At 37.5% G+C, this 22,171-nt stretch overlaps 1 pseudogene; it reads right to left on the reverse strand.

The window, feature by feature from the left end:
- Positions 1–12,585: 12,585 nt before the first annotated feature.
- Positions 12,586–13,589, reverse strand: LOC120621169 (olfactory receptor 1D2-like; annotated as a pseudogene).
- Between the last annotated feature and the right edge of the window lie 8,582 nt (positions 13,590–22,171).

Raw genomic sequence — 22,171 nt, forward strand, 5'->3', positions numbered from 1 at the left:
GGGGCCATTGGTCAGTATGCCCCCTGCAGCTGGAGACATGGGAGGCATATTCTCATAGTCACTATATGAACTTGCCCCAATTTTGGTTGGTTACAGTTTCCCTTCATTTGTGGCTAGGCCCACATTAGTGTAGGGGGAGGCTGAAAACCCCTTTCCCTTAGTTCTCTGTCTGTCTAATACCAATCCTCCATCGGTTTCTTTTGCTTGGTAGGCATTCAGATGCAGCTGTTTTGTCATAAGTCCCCTGCCATGAGAGAGAAGGCTCAGGCTGGACCTATTTCTACCCTTTCCTTAGCCCCTGCTCTAAGAAGTCCACCTTGCAGCCTTTGGTTAATGGTATAAGAACTTGAAGCCCTGCTACCTCCTTGGTGTCCGCTCAACTCTCGGGCTGTTCCTTATCCCAGTCACCCCAGTGGGAAGCAATGTCTGCTGCTCTTTGCTGCATCCCAGCACTCTTTCTCTTCACTCTGTGTCTACCTTCTCCTCTCTCCAGACCCTAATAGCAACAGGTGGTCTTGGCAATGTTAAGGCAACCACCATACTGTGACCCATTGGGGGACGTTTTTGGAGGACCCTCAATCTTGTAGGAATAGAGAGAGACAGGTCAAATGCTCTCCCTCCTTTGTGGAGCCAGTCCTCCTCTTTAATTCCCTGGGGAATGAGTTGGTTTTTTTTTTTTGGTTTTATTGTTGGTTCTGATGAAATGGTGCCTCTCTGCAAGCCTGGTGGGGCTCCATGGCTGGCTCCAGTGACTACAACGTTTTTCTGAATTTGAGATGTGAATTTGGTGGGTTACTGCTGTGGCCCTTTCAAATATCTGCCCTCAAACATTTAACGGTGCACATTGTGTTCTTATGGCAGACACTATGGGAGCCAAGGTTAGGTTCTAGAGAGGAGCTCTGAGACATGGTTGTGACACCTAAGGGTAGTGATCTTTGGAAAGGGGACATCTGGTATCCATTTCTTCGGACAGAGATAATACCTGCTGACAGCATCAGGGTCTGGAGAAACTTTGCAGATGGTCGTTCCCAGATTTAGACCAGCAAACCCATCCCAGAACAGGGTACAGCTCCCATCTGCAGAGGAAAGCCTTCTTCTCTAGCAGTTCAGCTGTAAGGTGCATAAAAATCACCCAGAGAGATTGTTAACATGCATATTTCAGGCACCATTTCAGAGATTAGAATTCAGTTGGGCTGGGTGTGGCCCAGGAATCTGCATTTAACAAGTATATGGAGGATTCTGATGCAGTCTTTCACTTTGGCAACCACTAGTCCGTCCAGTCTGCAGTTACTATGTAAGTCTCTCTTCTATCTCAGGCCCAATGAGAAAGGGGTGGGGAACAGTAAAGGTATAGGGGGGTTGAGAGATGCTGGTCCCCCCACAATGTCATGATCATTATCACAAATGTGGGAGAAATGTATGTCCCAGTAAGACACAAGTTCTTGCAGGAAAATGAAAGGGAATCGCTAGAGAGAACAGAATAGAGAAATATACATAAAACATGAAGCTCTTTAAGTAGTAGTTTAGGATGAAAATGGATTATGGCTATGTGAATGACAAGGGCATCCTGTAATAAGAAACACTGGGAGAAAAGGTGAGCACCATGCACGAAACAAAGAATCTGGTGGAAAGAAAAATCAGATACTGAGAGAATTGAAAATTAAGTTAAAATTAAGATACAGCAAGAGCCTCCTCCAAACCAAAGCAAATTATTAGATGAAAGATGTTATGTGAGACTGCGGAAACCTACTTGCAACCTAGGAGCAAAATAGAACTGCTGGAAAGAGCTGAAGAGAACACCCAGCAGTAAAGTGTTCCTTGTCACTAATGATGTTAAAGGGAAAACAATCTAGTAACTACAGTAGGTAAAGAATGTGGTTGATGAATTGACTCTATCAAGTGGAACGATAATGTGAAACAGCCTATATAAAAGAACTAGTAAAAACAAGCTACAACATAAACTGCTCCACGTTAAACAAAAATAAATGATTAGCTAGACACAGGAGAGACTGTGTTATGGAAAGGTGTATTTTTGAGAAAGAGGGTAGAAAACTCAAATTATTAGATCAGATAAATTTTATCCCCCGTAAGACATTACATTAAAAATTAAAATATAAGACTAAAAAAGAAGTATTTATAGCCTTGCTCTAAAATATCAATTGGCAGGCTACAAGAATTTATCACTAATAAGGGATTTGAGGAAAAGTCCAGGGAAAATGGACAAGGCCCAGATGAAATCCAGTTATACCACTTAGAGTGCAATGGTGAATATACTAGAAAAGATTTTAAGTTTTTTAATTATAGAATTTTCCACTAAGGAAGAGAGTTTCCAAAAACTGGAAAGGTTAAAATTCCAGCAGATACAAACATCTGTAACCTATTACAAGGACTCAGCAATGATAAAATTATCTAACATTTTAATTCAGTGACTTATTGCCAGCCTGTATTTATTAGGATGACTTTGTTGCAGGGCTTTGTTGCAAGCTAGTTTAAGCTGAAAAGAAAAAAGGAGGCGTTTATTAAAAAGAGACTGGGTTGTCTGCTAGAATCCAAGGACAGAGATGCAGCTAAGTCACTGCAAGAGTCACAAAGATTATCAGGTTTCTTGCCTATCTCTTGCCTCTGTTTATGGCTTTTCTCTGTGCCTCTCTGTATTTTTCTTTCTTTTGGGGGTTTTGTCTTTCCTTACGGATTTGTGATAATTTTTTTATTTAGCTTTAGTCTCTCCCTGAAGACGAGCCGAGCTGGTCTTAGCACTGCCTAGACTATGAAATGGACCTGGTCCTTTGAACGTTTTTTTCTTTCCGCCCGTTGGCACGATATTAAGCTTTGTCAGTAGAGGGCGCAAGAGAGACGTTGCTGGAGGGGAGGAGTTTTGTTGCTGGTTCTGCGGTGCTTGCTTGGTAAACTCTTTGCCTCACAGGAGCGTTCTTGGGATTTAGGTCCGGTTCCTGCACCACGGGGAGCTCTTCCAGCCCCAGATTCCTGTAACTTCTCCAGTGCCCAGCTCCTGCAGTGCGTGACAGCCAGCATCACCCAGTGGCCAGCAGCTTCTCTTGGTAACAACTTCTTCTTGCGCCACGTTGGTTCGTAACTCGGAGTCCCAGGTGAAATCTGGAAATTGTCCCCCGTATGTGAGTGAGGTCAAGGAGAGACCGAAGAAAGAGCAGACCACTCCAGATTGGTAGGTGGTAGTTTTAATAAGCAAGGGAACTTACTTACAAGGCTTGTTTTGGGCAGCCCCAAGATAGGTAGCTCTCTATAACCGCCCACTAGAATCTTAAAAGTTTCTATAGAGATTTCACCTGAGTTCAAGCATATATTCAGCCCAGATGGGGGTCTCAACAACACATTACTATGTCAAAGCCGTGATCTTAGGGCAGCTTGTAGTGAGGGGAAAGCAGGCAGAATGCCCTTTCCAAGGACTGGTGGAGGTAAGGAGCTTCCGATTGCTCAAGGGTCAACTGACGGTCACGTCCTCTCCATGACCTCCTCCAACACTTTACCCCTTCTGACTGGCTCTTACAATCTTACCTGTCCTCCTCTTTTGTTATGTGCCCTGAGCCCAGCAAGGGCTTTCACTGACATTGAGTTGGCTTGTTTGGTGGCTATCTAGCTGCAGATACCCAGGCAACAGTATAGGCACATGCAAAAACAACAACAAAAACATCAAAATAGTGATTCCCAAAATAAGTAATAAGTTTTTAAATTAAGAGCTCCATGATCCAAACCATTGATTTTTAAGTCCCCTTGGTTAGGGTTAGATCACTTGGGATATTGTTTACTTTTGTCTTTATGACATTTAATAGAGATGATTCAATAGCAGATTTATCAGGTATGAACATACAACATCCTGTTTGGGTAATGGCACAGGTGTTTCCTTGTGAGGCAGTAATAATGTCCAAAGCTTCCTATTTTGGGGGACAGCTTTTTTCATTAGAGATATTGTAGTGTTCAATAAGGACAGGCTTTGTGTAAAGCTTGCTGGGTGAATTTAGTAAGGGCTTCTATGTGTGTTATAATGTCCTCTAGACCAATGGAAGGAACAAAAATGGTGGCCAGATGATCACACTAGTGGAAAACAGAATGTATCCATCTGGCCTTGAGAAGAGGAAGGTTGGCAATAGCTGTTACTGTGGGGGCAGATTCTCCTGTGTGCTGAGGGAAAACCCAGGTGCAGGAGCTCAACCACCCAGGTGGACGCCATGGCCAAAGACTTGTGCCGTGTAACTACTGGGTCCCACTCGGGGCACTACCTGGTGGCGTGACCGGTCAGCATCAAACTAGTTGCTATCCTTTAGTGTGACACAATGACTGCGTAATTCCAGTGATATCCATTTCATATTTCTAGTGCAACTGGTTTTGTTCTGTTTAGAGTGATGTTTTTGTTCCCAACGTAGGAGGGTTGCCCAGCGGGGCTCAAATGTCCATACCCGGGGTGGCCATATAAATCTCTCCCATATCCTATCATAGTCATGGCTCAAATGGTGGTATTTTTAGGACCCTTTCGGTCAGCAGTTTGAGGGTCTGCATGTGTAGTTTGAAAGACAGAAAAAGAAACCCATACTCAGTGTTACTGATAGTGTGTGGCACAGAACAGGTTTCTGGATCAGGGTTGAGAATATCAGATGAATTAAGAATATGAGTCCCAGGTTGCTTTTCCTTAATATACCACTTTAGGGCCTTCCAGTACCCTCTGGAGTGGTGATGCCTACTATGGTAATTCCGACAAGCTAGAGAGGGGCAGCTGCCCCCACACCAAGCAATTGGATTTGTTCCTTTGTGAGACATATGTGGGCCCACTGACGAAAGGTATTTCCATTGTGTGTCTATCCTGTGACCGGACATCATGGGAGCACAGAAGCCTAAGGTCAAAAAGACATATTTAAAAGGAACTTGTATGGGAAGGTCTTTCCCTTCTAAAAGAATACACTTGTGGCCTGAGATGTTAATGTGACTGCAACTTTAGGAACCTGACAGTATTTGCAAACCACGTATCTGATATGTGCTTAATATCCAAAGTATGTAAGGAACTCATACAACTCAATAGCAAAAAAATTCTAAATAGCTTGATTTAAAAAATGGGCAAACTATTCTCAGAAGAATAGTTACACATAGCCAAAAGGTATATGCAAAGGTGCTTAACATCACTAATCATCAAGGAAATGCAAATCAAAACCACAGTGACCTATCATCTCACACCTGTTAGGATGGTTATTATAAAGACAAAAGATAAGTAAAGGCAAGAATGTGGATAAAAGAGACTTCTTACTGATTTTTTATAACATTGCTTTACCCTATTATTTAAATGGTTGCATAGTGTTCTACTTTATGGATATAGGAGTGGTTATTTAATCAGTTTCTCTTAGGACAGGTATGGAGTTAGTTTTCGTAGCTCTCCTCCCCTTTTTCATGTCCCCAAAATATAACAGTATTTTCAGTTATGTGAACAATCAGGGTTTACTAGTGATTATAATGATATAAATTTTGTTCAGTGTAAAGATGAGTAGAATTTCATTTTCTTGTTCAGTTTTGTGTCTTCCCCCGAGAGAATAGTTACCTGAATTTTATTTTGCCTACTTTCTCTCATACGTAGACTCATTTCTTTCCTGAAGATCTGTGGAACTTCCTTTTATCCTGGCATGGAGCCCTTTGTCTTTTGCTTCATCTGGCCTGGTTGCTTGCTCAGCCTCCTGTACAGCCACTATCCTGGGACTTCTGTTTTGCTCTCCTGAGTTAAATCTGTGACTTTTCTGGATCCCATGAACTCTTTGTTAATTTACTCCCTGATTCTCCTGGGGCTGGTCCCCTAGTAGCTTCTAAATAAGAATGGAGGACAAACTTTTTGAGTCCTTTCTTATCTGAAAATATCTGTTCTGCCTGTAATAATAGATTATTAGTTTGGCTGGAATTTCTGGGTTGAAAATATATATTTCTCCAGAATTTTGAAGGCATTGCTCCACTGTCTTCTAGCAACCAGAATAACTATTCTGATTCTTGAGCTTTTATAGTTGATTATACTATATTTCTTTTCTGGACGCATTTATGTTCTGCACATGCAGTTGATCTGAAATTTCTTGGTGATATATAAGTCCCGGTGTGAGTTTTAAATAGATTGCTTTCATTGTTTTGGGCACTTAGCGAACTTTTCAGCCTTGATGTATGTGACCTAAGGTAGAGAAATTTTTATTTCTTTGATTTTATTGCAAGTTTATAATCCCGTGTAAATTTAAGATCAACTTTTCTAGTCCCTCCCTCTCCCCCAATTTTTTGAATTTTTATTAGGATCATATTAAAGTTATAATTTAATTTAGGGAGATTTGGCATCTTTATTATATTCAACTTTCCTGTCCACAAACAGAGTATATATATCTTTCTATTCTTTCCAGTTTTCTTTTATGTATCTCAGTGGCCTATAGAAGAAACCGAACATTTCTTGTCAAATTTATGTATAGTTATTCTTCCTTTTTTGCTGCTGTTATACATGGGAGCTTTTTATTCCTATTATATTTTCTACCCAGTTCTTTGCATGTGGAAACATTATTATTTTTGGATATTTTTTGTACCCAGCCAAATTATGCTATTCTCTTATTGTTACTAGTAGTAGTTTCTAAAGGACTTCGTTTTTTTTCAAGTATACAATCCACATAGCCTCCACATAACACATTTTTGCCTTCCCTCTTCCAATGAAGGGGATCTTTTTCCTCCACATCTTTTAAGTTTTTGATGCTAGCATAGAGGAAAGCTATAGTATTCTTTTTCTTTTTTTCCCCTTTATTTCTCTATACCCACACACGACACATTCTACACACAAATATATCTTTCTTCCAGATAGCTTACTGAATTCTTTAGTTTTTATTGGATTTTTTGATTTTTCAAGTATAAATCATTTCATCTGAAATGATATTTTCTTTCCAATTTTTACTGCCCTACTCCCTGTAAGGTCTTATAACTCAGTCAGGTTCTCCGAAACATTAAATGAAATCGGTGAGAGCAGAAATATTTGTATTCATCTTGACTTTACTAGGAATGCTTCTGGTGTTTCACACATCATGAAATTGTGGTTTCTGAGCCTTTATTAAATTAAGGTTTCTTTAAATCCCTAGTTTACTGAGAATTTCATTTTTCTTTTTAAACACAGTAATCAATGTTAAATTTTATCAAGTGCCTTTGCTTATCTCAGGATGTGATTGATCATTGTCATTGTGCATTGTTCTCTTAATGTAATCCTGTACTTAATCCGATAGTATTTCGTTTAGATCCTTGCATCAAATGCCTTCACTCATGAGAAAGCCTGGCTGTGGGAGCGGGCGCCTGGTGGTGGTGGTGGTGGGTAGGACTATTTTGCTCCTTGTTGGGTGGGGCGGGTAGGCAGGATCATCCTTTTTTCTGAATTTGAGGAATATTGGAAGAGCGGAATTTTGCTTTTAAAAATGACGCTTGGGACCTTTGCCCGTCAGCCGCGGGATGGCGCACAAAACCTTCGAGTCAACGGGTGACACAGCGGGGGACAGAGCGCCGACCTCTCTAGGCTTTTCTTTAGCTGGTTCTGCGGGAGACCCGCCTTTCCGGTCTCCCCATTGGCTATCGGCCTCAATGTTCCTTCTTACTTTCTTTTTGTTGACATAACTCCTTTTTCTTGTCTTCCCAAACCCAGGCTCAGGGTACATCTCCTGCCTGGCCCTGCCCCGTGGCTCGGTTTGCTTCTCTCTGATCTCTCACCAACCAGTATTTACAGAACACTGCTGTACTCGGTGGGTGCCGTATGAAGTGTGTTTTGCTCCGGAAAGCAATGAACTCTAGGGCAGGAAGGGACTCCGGACTACCTGACAAGGCGAATAATTGTGACTCTGTAGTGAGAGCAGCAATAACATAACTCCTTGGGTCAGATAGCAGTGATGGGTTTATTATCTGCAAGTGGGAGGGACAGAGTATGGAAGGTTGTGTTTGGAGACAGAGAAATGTCCTGCGTAGCTAGTGAAATCTGGGGAAGACAGGGAACACTTGTCCAGAAGGCAGCTGCTGAGTTCCCTTATCCTAACCAAAATTCTTATCTACACCCAACTCTTAGGATAACAGTGCGGAATGCAAGTCTCCATATTAACTTCCACCCCCACTCAAGCAGGTGATTTGCAGAAACAAAGGACAATTAAATAGAGAATCTCAGCTACAGACACAAGTACATACATTAAGAATCACCAGCCATTTCAAAAGCAGGAAATCCATGAAAGCGTGATGATAAACAACAGACAGACAAATAGGAGAAGCTTACCAAGGAAATAGACCCAAAAAAGCATAAGAACGGGATTTTAAGACAAGTATAACAGTATCTTCAGAGAAATATGGGAGGGTAGCACATCCATGAAACAAAGACAGTCATTATGTAAAAGTATTGATTAGCAATCGCGCAAATGAAAAATGTAATTGTTAAAAAGTGAATAAATGGCCCAATAGCAGAATGGACTCAGCTGAAGAAAAAAGTAATGAGGTAAAAATCAAGCTGATGATTTTCCCTAAGACATGACACATAGGGATAAAGAGATGTGAAATATTAAATGTCTGAGGGCAGGTGGTTCACTTCCAGCTATGACCCTGGGTCAGAGGTTGGAAAAATTTATGAATGAACAGAGCTTTCTCAGCTCATTTACTTTTTATATACAGGAAGCTCAGTTCCAGATCCCACTGACGTGAGTCCTCTAACTTTAACGCCTGTCTCTATGGGAGTTAAAATTCCATCTCCTAAAGTTCCCAGTAGTCCCAGAGGCCACCGATTCAACTCTTTACTGCTCAGAGTTCACTCTTCACTTCTGGCATCTGGTCGTTTTTCCTTCTAGGCTTTCAAACTTGACTATTTTTAAAATTAAAAGTATATTATCCAGATTTTCTATGTTTTGGAGGGGAAAAAGTGTTTCCCACATCTGATCATTCCTCCCATTTAGAAGTGAAATCAATGGCAAATCAAGCTTTTAGATCATTTAAAAGTAAAAAAAAATATGAATACTTTCAAACATACAATAAAATATGAGAAATAATTCTAGACATATAGGCACTCCCTACAAAAATTAGATGATATTAATTTATTACTTTTTTTGGTCACGTCTCTCAAAAAAATGTTATAAATACTACCAAAGAATTATCCCAATTCCTTCCCTACCATTCTGTCCTCTTTCTCAAAGGAACCATTTTCCAGAATTTGATGCGAATCATTTTCAAGCATGTTTATATTTTAGGAGACAATTCTTAAACTTGTGGTCTCAGGATATATTTACACTTTAAAAAATTTTGAGGACCCCCAAACCCAAAGAGCTTTTGTTTACATGGATTGTATCTACCAATATTGCCATATTAGAAGGACATTTAATATATTTATTTATTAATTCACTTAAAAAACAATAAGTGCCTATTATATGTTACCATAAGTAGGATTTTCACTGAAAAGTAATATACTTTCCAAAACAAATATTTAGTGAGAAGAATGACATTGTTTTACATTTTTTTTCCAAATCTTTTAATTATCTGGCTTAATAGAAGATAAATGGATACACATCTGCTTTTGCATTTATTCTGTAGTGATATCTTATTTTGGTTGAAGTATATAAAGAAAATCTAGATATATAAATACTTGGCAAAGGGAGGAATATTTTAATAGCCTTTTCAGTTAATTGTGGATATTTTTCTATTATACTACATCAAAACTTGAGAAATGGTAGTTTCTTAAAGGTCAGTACCAATGTGGAATCTGATACCATATTAGTGAACTTTTTACCCTGTATGACATTAAAATCCTTTGGTCTTTCTTGCATTTTGAATTGATCTTTCACCCATGTGTGACTTTGTTACATAATGCATTGGTTTTTTTGGAAAATATTGGCTCACTGAGTTATCTGAGTTATGCATAACTTCCAAATGTTAGAACATTTTATTATATATTGTTGATATATTTCATTATATGTTGTTGAATATATATGCGTATATATATATATATATATATATATATATATATATATATATATATACATACATCATCATCATCATCGTCACTGGTCTGATCAGAAAAGGTTTAAAGTATTAGGAAGCTGTAAAGCTCACCATGCTGGATACAAGTTTTCTAAAATTCTATTATTTGCTTGAAAGCTCAAATATTACCAGCAATGGATGCTGTCAGTTGTTATCCTAACAGAGATAGGCTCACTTCATTTGTTTTTGAGACTATCTGCCAAGCACTTAAGTCTGAATAACCATTGTTTATCAGTCAGTTGTTACTTCAAATAAAAACTGCTCCTGGATCAGGGCACAAATGTTTTTGAAGCTAGAGCTATAGACCCCAGGCACTCTGGCTTAGCTGGCACTGAAGCCATGGTGGCTGCTGCTTTGGATCCTCATGGTGGATTTGCTAGACATGGTTTCTGAAGAAGGGAAGGCTGATGAAAGCTTGAGAGGCTGGAGAGTAGATCTGAGAAGACACTGGCAGCTAGTTGTATAAGGGGCAATAGGATGGGTTCAGTCCTGGAACGTGACCTTGCAGGTTGGGAAGGGTTGGGCTTTAAAAACATTGAGACCCCCAATTAATCTATGACAAGAGAGGCAAGAATATAAAATAGGGAAATGATAGTCCCTTCAATAAATGTTGTTGGGCAAACTGGATAGACACAGGTTAAAAAAAAAAAAATCTGGACCAGTTTCTTACACCATATGCAAAAATAAACTCAAAATGAATTCGAGACTTAAATGTAAGATCTGAAACCATAGACCTAAAACTCTTAGAAGAAAACATAGGCAATAAACTCTTTGACATCAGTTTTAGCAGTATCTTTTTGGATATGTTTCCTAGGGCAAGGGCAAAAAAAGCAAAAGTAAACAAATAGCACTACATGAAGCTAAAAAGCTTCTACATAGTGCAGGAAACCATCAACAAAATGAAAAGAAAACCTGCTTGATGAGAGAAGATATTTACAAATGATATATTCAATAAGGGGTTCATATCCAAAAAATATAAGGCATCCATACAACTCAGCATCCCCCCAAAACAAATAATCCAATTAAAAAATGTGCAGAGGACCTATGTAGACTTTTCTCCAAAGAAGACATACAGATGGCCAGCAAACATATGAAAAGAGATGCTCAACATCACTAATCACCAGAGAAATGCAAATTAAAACCATAATGAGATGTCACCTCACACATGTCAGAATGGCTATCATCGAAAAGTCAACGAATAACAAGCATTGGCGAGGATGTAGAGAAAAGATAACCCTTGTGAACTACTGGGATTGTAAATTGGTGCATCCACTATGAAAAACAGTATGGAGATTCCTCAAAAAATTAAAAATAGAACTACCACACAACTCAGCAATTCTACTTCTGGGTATTTATCTGAAGAAAACAAAATAATTCAAAAAAATATACTCAGTTTTCTTTTGATTAGTATTTTCTAAACATGTCTGTTTCTATTCTTTCAAGTTTTATGTATTCTTACATTTTCAGTGTGTCTCTCAAATACATATATCTGTATTTAATTTTTAAATCAATCTGTTAAACGTTGCCTATTAACTGATGAGTTAGATCTATTTATATTTACTATAGTTTTATCTACTTCCCTCAGTAGAGTTTGAGATCCTTATTCATGTTTGTAATGCAATTTGAGGCCCCTACTGGACATTCAGCAATCATCAATTGAGTGAATTGATGAATGACTGAATGAACATCAAAACAGTTCAACTCTACCTGTCAAAATCAAGGTCAAATGCTGGCTCTGCTGATTGATCTCTAAAGGATTGCTCTTTCTTTCAAACCGCCACAACCCAGTGACTAACCATTTTATCAGTTACTATTCACTTTCTATTTATTGCATTTTCACAAGGCAGGTTGAACCTAAGTAGAGATTGGGTCTCACAATTACCTCCTCTTCTATGGCCTTCACCACTGCTCCTGTTTATGAATTTGTGTTGATATGCTTGAGAGTTTTCTTTAGATAGAAGGGTGGAGTTGTTGCATGAAGAAGAGATGGGAAGTGAGAAGCCACATAAATGAAAGACAGGATAGACTTCCCGAGGAAGAAGACTGCCATCTTTCAGAGAAAAAGAATGCAGGAAAAAGTCAAGAGAGGCAGTATCGCTTTGGAACTCAAGAAATAAAAGTCAACCCAGAGCAAAGGAGAGGAATCTTTTTGCTATTTTTGTCTAAACCACAGGGGCTGTGTTCAGGGGCACTGTGGGTCAGTACTGAAGCAGGGAGCTCCACCTGGCAGTGCCTCAGGCAAGGGGAGGCCTCACCCAGGACACCTTCACTGGGGGTAGCACAAAGAGTCTTCTGTAAATAGCTTATAGGCAGTTCAGAGAAGGCCAGAGTTCAGAAACATGAGTGGATGTGTGTTAGAGGACACAAGTGACATCCTGAGGCTATAACTGGATGTATCTGGATAAGGCTGGGACTGAGGTCCTGTGTCAGGCAAGTTGAAGGATTTGATCCTGCAAACTTGTAGTATTAGTGTTAGTGTGACCTTATTTATTGCCATAACTTGTGAGGTCTGGGGGCCTTTGGGTTACACATACATGTCTTTTCTTCATCGCAGATATATGAGCTCATTCTAAGCTGGAGCTATGTCCTAATCACTCCTGTGTCCCCCATAGGATAATACTTTGCACATGGTGGAAGAAATGCCTAGTCTTTACTTTAATGCCCTTTCCAAAATTACCCTCACATCAACCTCTCCGGGAAGCCTTTCCTAGGAAGAGTTTTCCCAGAGCCCCATGTATGTCCTTGTTCCTTAGGCTGTAGATGAAAGGGTTCATCATGGGGGTGACCACAGCATACATCACTGTGGCTACAGAGTCCTTCATGGGGTAGGTATGGAGGGGCTTCAGATATACCATACAAAGAGACCCATAGAAGAGGAAGACCACAGCCAAATGTGAGGCACAGGTGGAGAAGGCTTTGTACTTGCTAGAGGCTGATTGTATTCGGAGGATGGCTCTGACAATCCAGACATAGGACATAATAATGATCCCTAAGGGGGTGAAGAAGAATAAACAGCCTGGGATAATCTGTACTGTGTTAATGACTTGGGTGTTGGAACATACAAGACTCAGCAGGACATTTATCTCATAGAAGATGTAGTGGATCTTCTGGGACCCACAGAAGGTTATTCTGGTCATGAGGAAATCACCCAACAGAAGGAGAGGAGCAAAATATAGAGCCCAGGGCTCATGGCTGTGACATAGTGGAGGGCATAGCAGATGGCCACATAATGGTCATATGCTTTATTGCCAAGATGAAGTTATCCAGGGTCACCAAGGAGACAAGGAAGTAGAGCTGCATCAGACACCCCACATAAGAGATGGCTTTGTTCTGGGACTGAAGGTCTTGGGGACAAATAAGAGGTTAGTGAAGGAGAAATTGGTCAAGAAGAAGTACATGGGAGTGTGCAAGCATGAGTCAGAGCCGATGGCCAGGATGATGGAGACATTTCCCACCACTGTGACCAGGTACATGGACAGGAACATTTAAAACAGGACCCTCTGGTCTTCAGGACTCTCTGAGGTCCCTGGGAGCAGGAACTTGGAGACCCTACTCTGGTTGCCTCCATCCATTTCTCCACTGTCTGCATCAATAGCACCAACAAACATTTATTAAGTGTACTCAGTTGAATAAGGACATTCAGATAAGTAGTCAGCTATTTTCTTAGCATTAAAACTAAGTAAATTATATCTATATATATCTATCTATTTATATATATCTTTTTACATAAGCAACAAAGTAACAACTGACATAAAAGCATTACATGGAAAATCTTTCTTCACTTTAATTATTGCAGCAACTTTTAATCTGGCATACTCAATATTATAGAAATAATGCCTGTGTTTTATTTTAAATCCTCTCATCTTCCAATACTCTTGAAGTGCTTACAGATTAGTATGTTATATTATGATATTGTATAGATTTTAAATATTTAAAATGGTATATGCATTATAAGAAATGGATATTGTGCTATTGGACAAAGGGGAAAAATAAAAATATTAGAAGGGAAAAGAAAAAATTTTCATTTGCTGATCAAATGATCTAACCCAAGACAATCAACTGAAATGCCATTAGGAATTAAAAGAGATTTCAGTAAAGTAGCCATTTACACCCATGCTAATATTGCTCTCAGTAGGCCATATAGTGAGTGATTAAGACTGTGCTGTCCAAACACTAGAATTCAAGTGTGAGTGCTGCTACTCACTAGTTGTGAAACCTCAGGCAAGTTATCAGAGCTCTTGAAGACTTTCTTTATTTGAAAAATGAGTCAGATATGGATAAAATTAAGTAATAAGGTGCTTAACACAAAGAACTTGTATGCAGTGAGCACTCAACAAATATCGACTATTATTATATGTAAACAATAATAAGGAATAATAAGGTTAAAATATAATGTGAAACAATTACATTCACATTATTAACAAATCTATTCATTAGTATGTTAACAACAGTCAGGCAGGATCTTCACATTCTCCAGAGAAGCATAGAGTAAAAATTTAATAAATGAATAGACATATCAAAATTCCAAATAAAAAGATAAAATATTGCAAAGGAGCATGTTCTACTATTAACCTATTCAAAATTCTAAGAAACAAAAGCTAATCTAAATTTTATCTAAAAATAAGCATGAAAATAACCTAGGAAAATGTTGAAAAAGAATAACAAGGAGACACTTCCTCTGTCAAATATAAAGGATTCTAACACAGTGTGGTACTGGTGCTGGACTGAACAGGTCAATAAAACTGAACAGGAACTTCAGAAACAGAGCCAACTACATTGGGATTGCGTGGAATATTATGATAACAGGTAAAGTTTGCATTTTGCACTGAATGGCATTGGGACAACTGTCAATTATTTTTGGAGAAAATTTAGATCAATGTTTTGTATCTTACCAAACACATTTCAAATTTACTAAAGATTAAAATAATTTATTGTAAGGTATAGTTTAAATAACTTAGAATTTTATGTCAATTATACTTCAATAAAGTTGAAAAAATAACATAACTTGTCTTTTTCCTTTTGAAACTTAACATATATATATAATAAAATATTAATCCAAAAAATGAAGTATAAATAAATCATATCGAATTCTACCATGTAGAGACAGTTAAACACTGCTTTTTAGTTGAGACTTGAAGGACCTAAAAAGCTAGTCTTGTCAAGCCCTGGGTAAAGAGCATTTCCGAAAAAGAACTATATGTGCAAAGGCTCTGAGATGGGAAAGGTCTTGTGTTTCAGGAACAAAATGGGGGCCAGCATGACTGCGTGAAGAGGATATCAATGGGATATGAGATTGTGCAGTAAGCAGTGACCAGATCATGCAAGCCTTGGTAATAATTTTGCATGGTGATTGTTGGTTACTAGATTTAAAATGATGATCGCATTAGAAGGTTTATTAATGTTGAATTACTATGTTGTATACCTGAAACTAACATAATAGTATGTGCCAACTATATTACTTTTTAATTAAATTTATTGAGGTGACATTGGTTAATAAAATTATATAGGATTCAAGTGTACAGTTCAGTAATACATCATGTATATATTGCATTGTATGTTTACCACCCATAGTCATTTCTTTCTGTAACTTTATATTTGAACCCCTTTACCCTTATCTACCTCTTTTCCTCCCCTCTTTCCCTCTGGAACTTTAATAAAATTTTTTTAAAAAGATGGCACTATAATATCTTTTGGTTTCCATCATTTCTCTTATGAAGTTAGCTTCTATTCTAATTGCTGTTTTTTTGAAGATAACGTTCTCCCACCCTCACCTCTGACTGCTTTTAAAATTTTTTCTTTGTATTTAGTTTTAAGAAATTTACCCTTATATGCTTAGATTTGTTTGAATTTATACAACTTGACATTTCCTGAACAACCTAAATTTATTGTATGCTTAGTAGTTTCATGTAATTTTCTTGGTTTTGAAAATATTTGGTTATCTTTTCCTTTTCTATTTTCTTTCTTCTGTCCTTTTTGAATTCTAGTAATACATGTGTTAGACCTTCTGTGCATGTTCCATATCTTTCTTATGATCTCATCTGTTTTTTGTTTCCTTGAATTTTTCGATTCAGTTTGGATAATTTATATTGACATGTCTTCTAGTTTATTAATCCTATATCCTTCTATGTCCAGTGTGCTGTTAAACACATCCACTGAGTTCTTAATTTCAGATATTCTTTTTTTTTTAATTCTAGAATATCCATTGTTTTCTTTTTATTTATGCCATTTGCTGGTGAAAATTATGCATCCTTTAATTATGTTCAGATATGAATTACTGTATTTTAAATTCCTTCTCTTCCACTTCTGACATCAGGCTTATCTTTACTCTTCTTTCTCCTTCTGAATTTTTTTTTTCTCTTCATTATTGGCCATGTGATTTTTGCCTCTTCCCTATGTCTAGTAATTTCTTATTGTATGCTAGACATTATTAATATTGGGATTATTGTAGTCCAGATAATGCCATCTTTTAATAGAAATGGTTCCCTCTTTCTTTTTATGCAGATATGGTAAATAGGTTGATGACTTTAATACAATTAGGGATTGATTTGGTTTAGGGTTGGTTGCCGTCTTAGGAAGACTAAGTTTAATGCTCCCTAAGATGTGATCCTTCTTGACTTTTGATTGAGAACCTGATGAGTTCTTCAGCTCTGTAAAATAATGGGAAATTCTCTTTAGAATTTTTTTGCTTAGCTCTTTAGCCTCTTGTTCCGTGGAACTTTAAAATTTGGCAAATAATCTTTTTTTTACATTTTTTAATTTTATATTGTACTAGTCAAGTGAAGCAGTGGGAGTGGAGGAGGAACAGAGAAATATGTAACTTGTGATCAATTAATTGTAGACACCACTGCACTCAGACCAGCCTGGCAAAAAATCTTAAGGGAGATATCAGATGTGGGTTTGAAACTGTCCTCCTTTCTTGATGAGTCTGATTCTCAGTCCTAAAAGACAGCAGGACATTTTGTTCTGCCTTTTGGAGGACTCAGCCTAACTCCCTAGAATTCTATCAGATTCAGCAAATGTCCTCTGAGAAAAGCCATCCATGTGTTTGTGTCCTCTCAAGTTTCCAATCGGTTACTCCAGTAATGTAAGATTGCTACAAGATTTGATGATTTTTCTTTCCCCAGCAAGATCCTCTGCCTCAGTCTGTGCCCAGATTCAGCAAATAGCCTCCTATATAAAATTAACCAGTTGTACTCACCTCATCTCTGGACAGTTCTTCTCTCTCTGAAACTTTAGTTTATGTAGATTTTGTTGCTTCTGCAACTCTTTGATGCCTTTAAAATATTATTTAAAATTTATTTGTTTTTTTAAATAATTGTTGCAGCAAGTATATTGCTTGCTGCAACCTACTACATTCTATGTGGAAAGAGATGTTTATTTTATTTCTAAAGGGACTGGTGTTGAGAAATTTTAATTTGGTTAAACCATTCAGCTGATATTTATAGATGACTACGTTTCTCTAACATATCCACTTTAAAACCTTGTCACCACTACCTTAATTAAAGTCACCGTCCTCAAGGTGCTGAAATGCCTTCTAAATGATTTATCTGACTTTTTGATTGTTAATGCTAATGTATTCTCTTCACTTTAAGATGAATTATATTCCTAAAAATTAAACTTGAGCATAGAATTGCCTTCTTAAAACAATTTGGAGAATTTTTGCTTAGGATGAAGGTGGCATACTTTACCACGTCTTTTAAGGCCTTACATGACCAGGCCTGACTCTTGCTCTATCTCTCGCATTCTCTTCCGTCACATAATATGCTATAACCATGCTAAACTTTCCTTAGTTTCTTGAGTATGCCATGTTTCCTTTAACTCTTAAATCTTTGCATGCAATGTTACTTTGCTCAGAACACCATTTTTTCTCCATTTATTCTTTTCATCCAATTACCTTATAGAGATCCAAGATGCAGTTGTGAAATCTAGCTTGGAGATATTAAGAAAGGCATTCTGAAGGAGTAGCAGTTGTGCTGTGTTTAAGGACAGGGATTATAGTTCAACGTTGAGTAATGAGAGATGTGTCAAAATAACTCGTAGTTACTCTGACTTAAGTGTAGAAGAAATAAATTATGCGACTAAATGATTGAATAAGTTGTTCAATAAAGAACACTTCTTTCTTTTTTTTGAAATGATATTTCTGAAGCAATGTTTGGAATGCACATTGTTCTAATAGGTTATCAGTCTTATGCACTTCAGAACGCAAATACTTCAGGAGTGAAAATAATTAAGAAGTCGAAGAAGAAAGTGATCTGGGCTGTGGGAGCCAGAGCAGCATTCCTGGTGGGACTCTGGCATGAGATTGCTTCCTATGCCACCTGTTCCCCTACCCAAAGGATGGCTAGTCATTAAGAAGTCCCTGCCCTAGACCTCCTAGGAGATTTGTCCCAGGGAGGCCTTGGAATTTACTTCATTCATTATTAATGAGATTTTCCAAGACTTAATTTCCACTGGGACCCAATGTTTCACAGGCTCAGGAAGACAGAATGCAAGAAATGAGAAGCAATGGTGTAAAGACTCAGGTGATGACTACAGAGGCTGTATCTCCTTGTGCCTATAATGAATAAAAAAATGAAAGATCCTAGGCCAAAGCCCTGAAGTCACCTTCAACCACAGCCAGTAAATTAGGCTGGAATGTACATGCAATAGGGTTCTTCCAACTTTAGGTCCAGTTTACTGAACTTCTGTGATGTGACTCTGTGGGATTGTTCTTCAGGCAGTGTAAAATCCAAGTAACTGCTCAACATTTTAGAAGTATCTTGATTAGTGTCTACAGGTCCAATCTCTTTATTTAAAATAGTTTTTATAAGTACTTCATAATGGAGTCCTCTGTATTTTTCAAGGAATTCTCAAAAGAGACTTTCAAGTTGGTAGTAGTTTTGTGAGGTAGACAGGGACAAGTCAGTATTTTCATTTTAAAGCTGAAGAAAACATGTAGAGAAATGAAAGGAGGAGGCAGGCTAATATATCTCCTCAGTGACAGCATTTGTAAGTGATATTTGACGATTACAGCTCCTTAATCAAACGTTTCATAAAAAAGATGAATCCTACCTGGTTCCCAGAAAGGAGAATTCCCAAAGAGTCAGAGCTAACTAGTTTCTTCTTTCCACGAGTACATAGTAATACAGCTCTCTTTCTCTGTCCAAGTGTGAAAAACATTCATTTGCCTGGTTTAAACTATGATCTTGGTGAATATCCTGCAGTAAGGATGCTGTTTTGTCTCTTCAGCATTAGATATTTCCTTGTCCTGAAATGCTCCCTCTTGATTATTTATTTTGTTTTATTTTGTTTTGTTTTTTAGTCAAACCTGAGTCACCCTTGGGGAAAGGTATCCGGGGGAGACCAGGAACTAGATCCAAGAGATTTGAAATTATCCTCATTTTTTTTGGCTTTTGCATGATCTTTAAACTTTCACATCAGTCTCATTTCTTTCCACATCAATATCGCTATTACGTGGGATGAATTTTAAGGAAAAATATAATAGCGTTGTTGTCCGGGTAGATTAGTGTTAATCCATATGATAGGGTAGCTTGAGATGTGGTAGTATTCTGACCTGGAGAGGGAAATTCTGACCAGTCTGCAATGCAGTATCAGGAAATCAATACAAAGGGTTTAGAGAAGGGAGATTTTGATTTGGAAAGGCTCAGTGTAAATGGATGTTTCAATCTCCAATGTTTTTGGTGTCTGTTGAAATAATTCAGTAATCCCTTAGATAAATTTCTTTCTTTCTTTCTTTCTTTCTTCTTTCTTTCTCTCTTTCTCTCTCTCTCTCTCTCTCTCTCTCCTCTCCTCTCCTCTCCTCTCCTCTTTCTCCCTCTCCTCTCTCCTCTCCTCCTTCTTGCCTGCAAAAAATGAGGTAAAACTTTTTTTTTAACTCTTAAAATATAGCAAAAACCAAATAATCCATATTTAATGATCTGGAGGATGAATTTCTAGAAGGAATAGAATGGTATGGAAACAGCACATTCTAGGTAATGGAAGCATGATGTGCTATGGCAGGTGAGAGCAATCTGCCTTTGAGAAAATGAGAGATAACCAGTATGCCTAGAGTAGGGTGGGTTAGCTATGAGCTAACTGATCTTATGAAATAAGGGTCTTGTGGGTCAAGTTAAGCATTTTGGACTTTATTTTACTGGAAAGAGGAAACTCTTCAATTAGAATAGTGACACAAGCAGGTTTGAGTTATAAAAAGAATGATTCTAGATAATGTCAGTGGGTTGGAAGGGAGGAAAAGTAGATGTATGGAGAGCAAATCTGTTGTAATTGTTCAGGTGAAAAAAGTAAGTGAGCTGAATGGTGGCTGTTAAGGAGACTGACTGTCATGGCTGTGATGTACACTGTGATGACAACCATGCTGCACACCTTCATCTGCAGCCCAAGGAACAGAGACATGAAGTGGGTCCTGGGAAGAGTCTCTGGAAAAAGAAAATGTCTTTCTCTCTAAAATGGTAACAATTGGGCTTTTTATATTATTTAGTTCAGTGGGTATAGTAATATTGATAAAGGAATTTTACACTAAGTCAGTGCTTTTTTTTCAATTTTAAAGCCATTAAACTTTTTGTTCAAACAAACCCTGTGCTAAAGGCTAATATGAAAATGTGATGACCCTAGAGCTGTGTTTGAGGTAAAGTTGGCAGGAAACCAGTCTGCGCTGCATCCTCTCTCCAGGTGGAATTAAAGTTTGAAATTAAGATTTATATGCCTTTAGGCAAAACATCTATTATTCATATCAATTCAGGAATTATCTTCTTAAAACATCGCTATAATTACTGCTTTCTTCCTGCTCAAGAATCCTCAATGATGCTTTCAAGTGGAGAAGGAAAAAAATCCAACCTTTTCTATCTCACAGAGCACAGAGACTCCTGGAGTTCTTTACTTCTTCACCTTACCCTTCACTGTGAATAGAAGCATCTTTTACTACCCTCTCTGCGTCCATATGCCCACATTATTCTATCCTTTAATTTTTTACTTTTTTTGGCCCAGATTCAAACAACTTTCTTTAAAAGAGATAATAAATAGCAAACACTTGTTGGCTGCTTTTGTATGTGTCAGATACTTTTCCAATCTATTAATCTACACATCTATGATATTAGTCCTGTTATTATTCCTATTTAATAGGTGAGAGATAGAAAGGTTAATTTGCTGTCTAACATCACATAAGAAGTTAAGTTTGTGTTTTAGATTTGAACCCAGGCAGTTCGGCTTCACAGCCCAAGATCCTCACAACTGCACTACACTTGAGACTATAGAATCTTACTCCCCTCCATTATAATGGTGCATTCTGTTCCACTTCGATCACTTGTAAGTCATTCTCATTTCTTGCGTATCTTCTTTCTGTTTCTCATTGTGGTCTTGAATTATGATTTTCTTCATATACAATCAGAAAGTATAGAACAGGATTGTGCAGCTATATTTTCAGGAGGCCAAGCAGGTAATGTAGATGAGTGTAAAGTATGCCCCATTTAAGAAAAATCAACTGTAGAAATTTGATCAAAGACTTTTTTTTATTAATATATGGATTATGCCCCTATCATAATTCAAAAATACATGCTTCTGGAGATGATATTTTAACTTGGAATAAATTCAAATAGAAAATGTAAATATTTAATCATTAAATATATTTTTGTGTTCTGTTATTCCTTTGATTTAGAAGTAAAAGCCTGGTACTTTTTTTTTTTTTGACAAGATGTCAGTATGAAGCCCTTTGCTTTTTCTTGAATAGTGTAATAGAGAATTCAGGCTTGAATCCAGTAACTAGGAGTGATATGTAGATTTTTAAAATGTAATACTAGACAAGAACTGTTCACAAATGCATGTACTTTTAATATGGATCAAATCTTTGCACAAACATTTTTATATTTTGTGTTAATTTTCTAAAGATAAGTTTAGAATTCTGCTATTCCAATGTTATCATAATATTTTTCAGTATTATATTTCATTAACTTCAATTTTTTGCTCTTCATTTACACTATCAATATTAATTAAAAAGGTGAATTACTGTGTTAATATAAATATAATATTTTATTCCATATAATTTGAAATAAATGAACTTTTTTGAAGAATTCATCCTTCAACTTCATAATTTTATATATGGGGATAAGATATTACTTTTCTTTCTGTAAATGTATTTTGGCCATTGTAAGTGTTTGCATTA

This window comes from Pteropus medius, unplaced genomic scaffold (genome assembly GCF_902729225.1).
Source record: "Pteropus medius unplaced genomic scaffold, Ma_sr-lr_union100, whole genome shotgun sequence".
NCBI lineage: Eukaryota > Metazoa > Chordata > Mammalia > Chiroptera > Pteropodidae > Pteropus > Pteropus medius.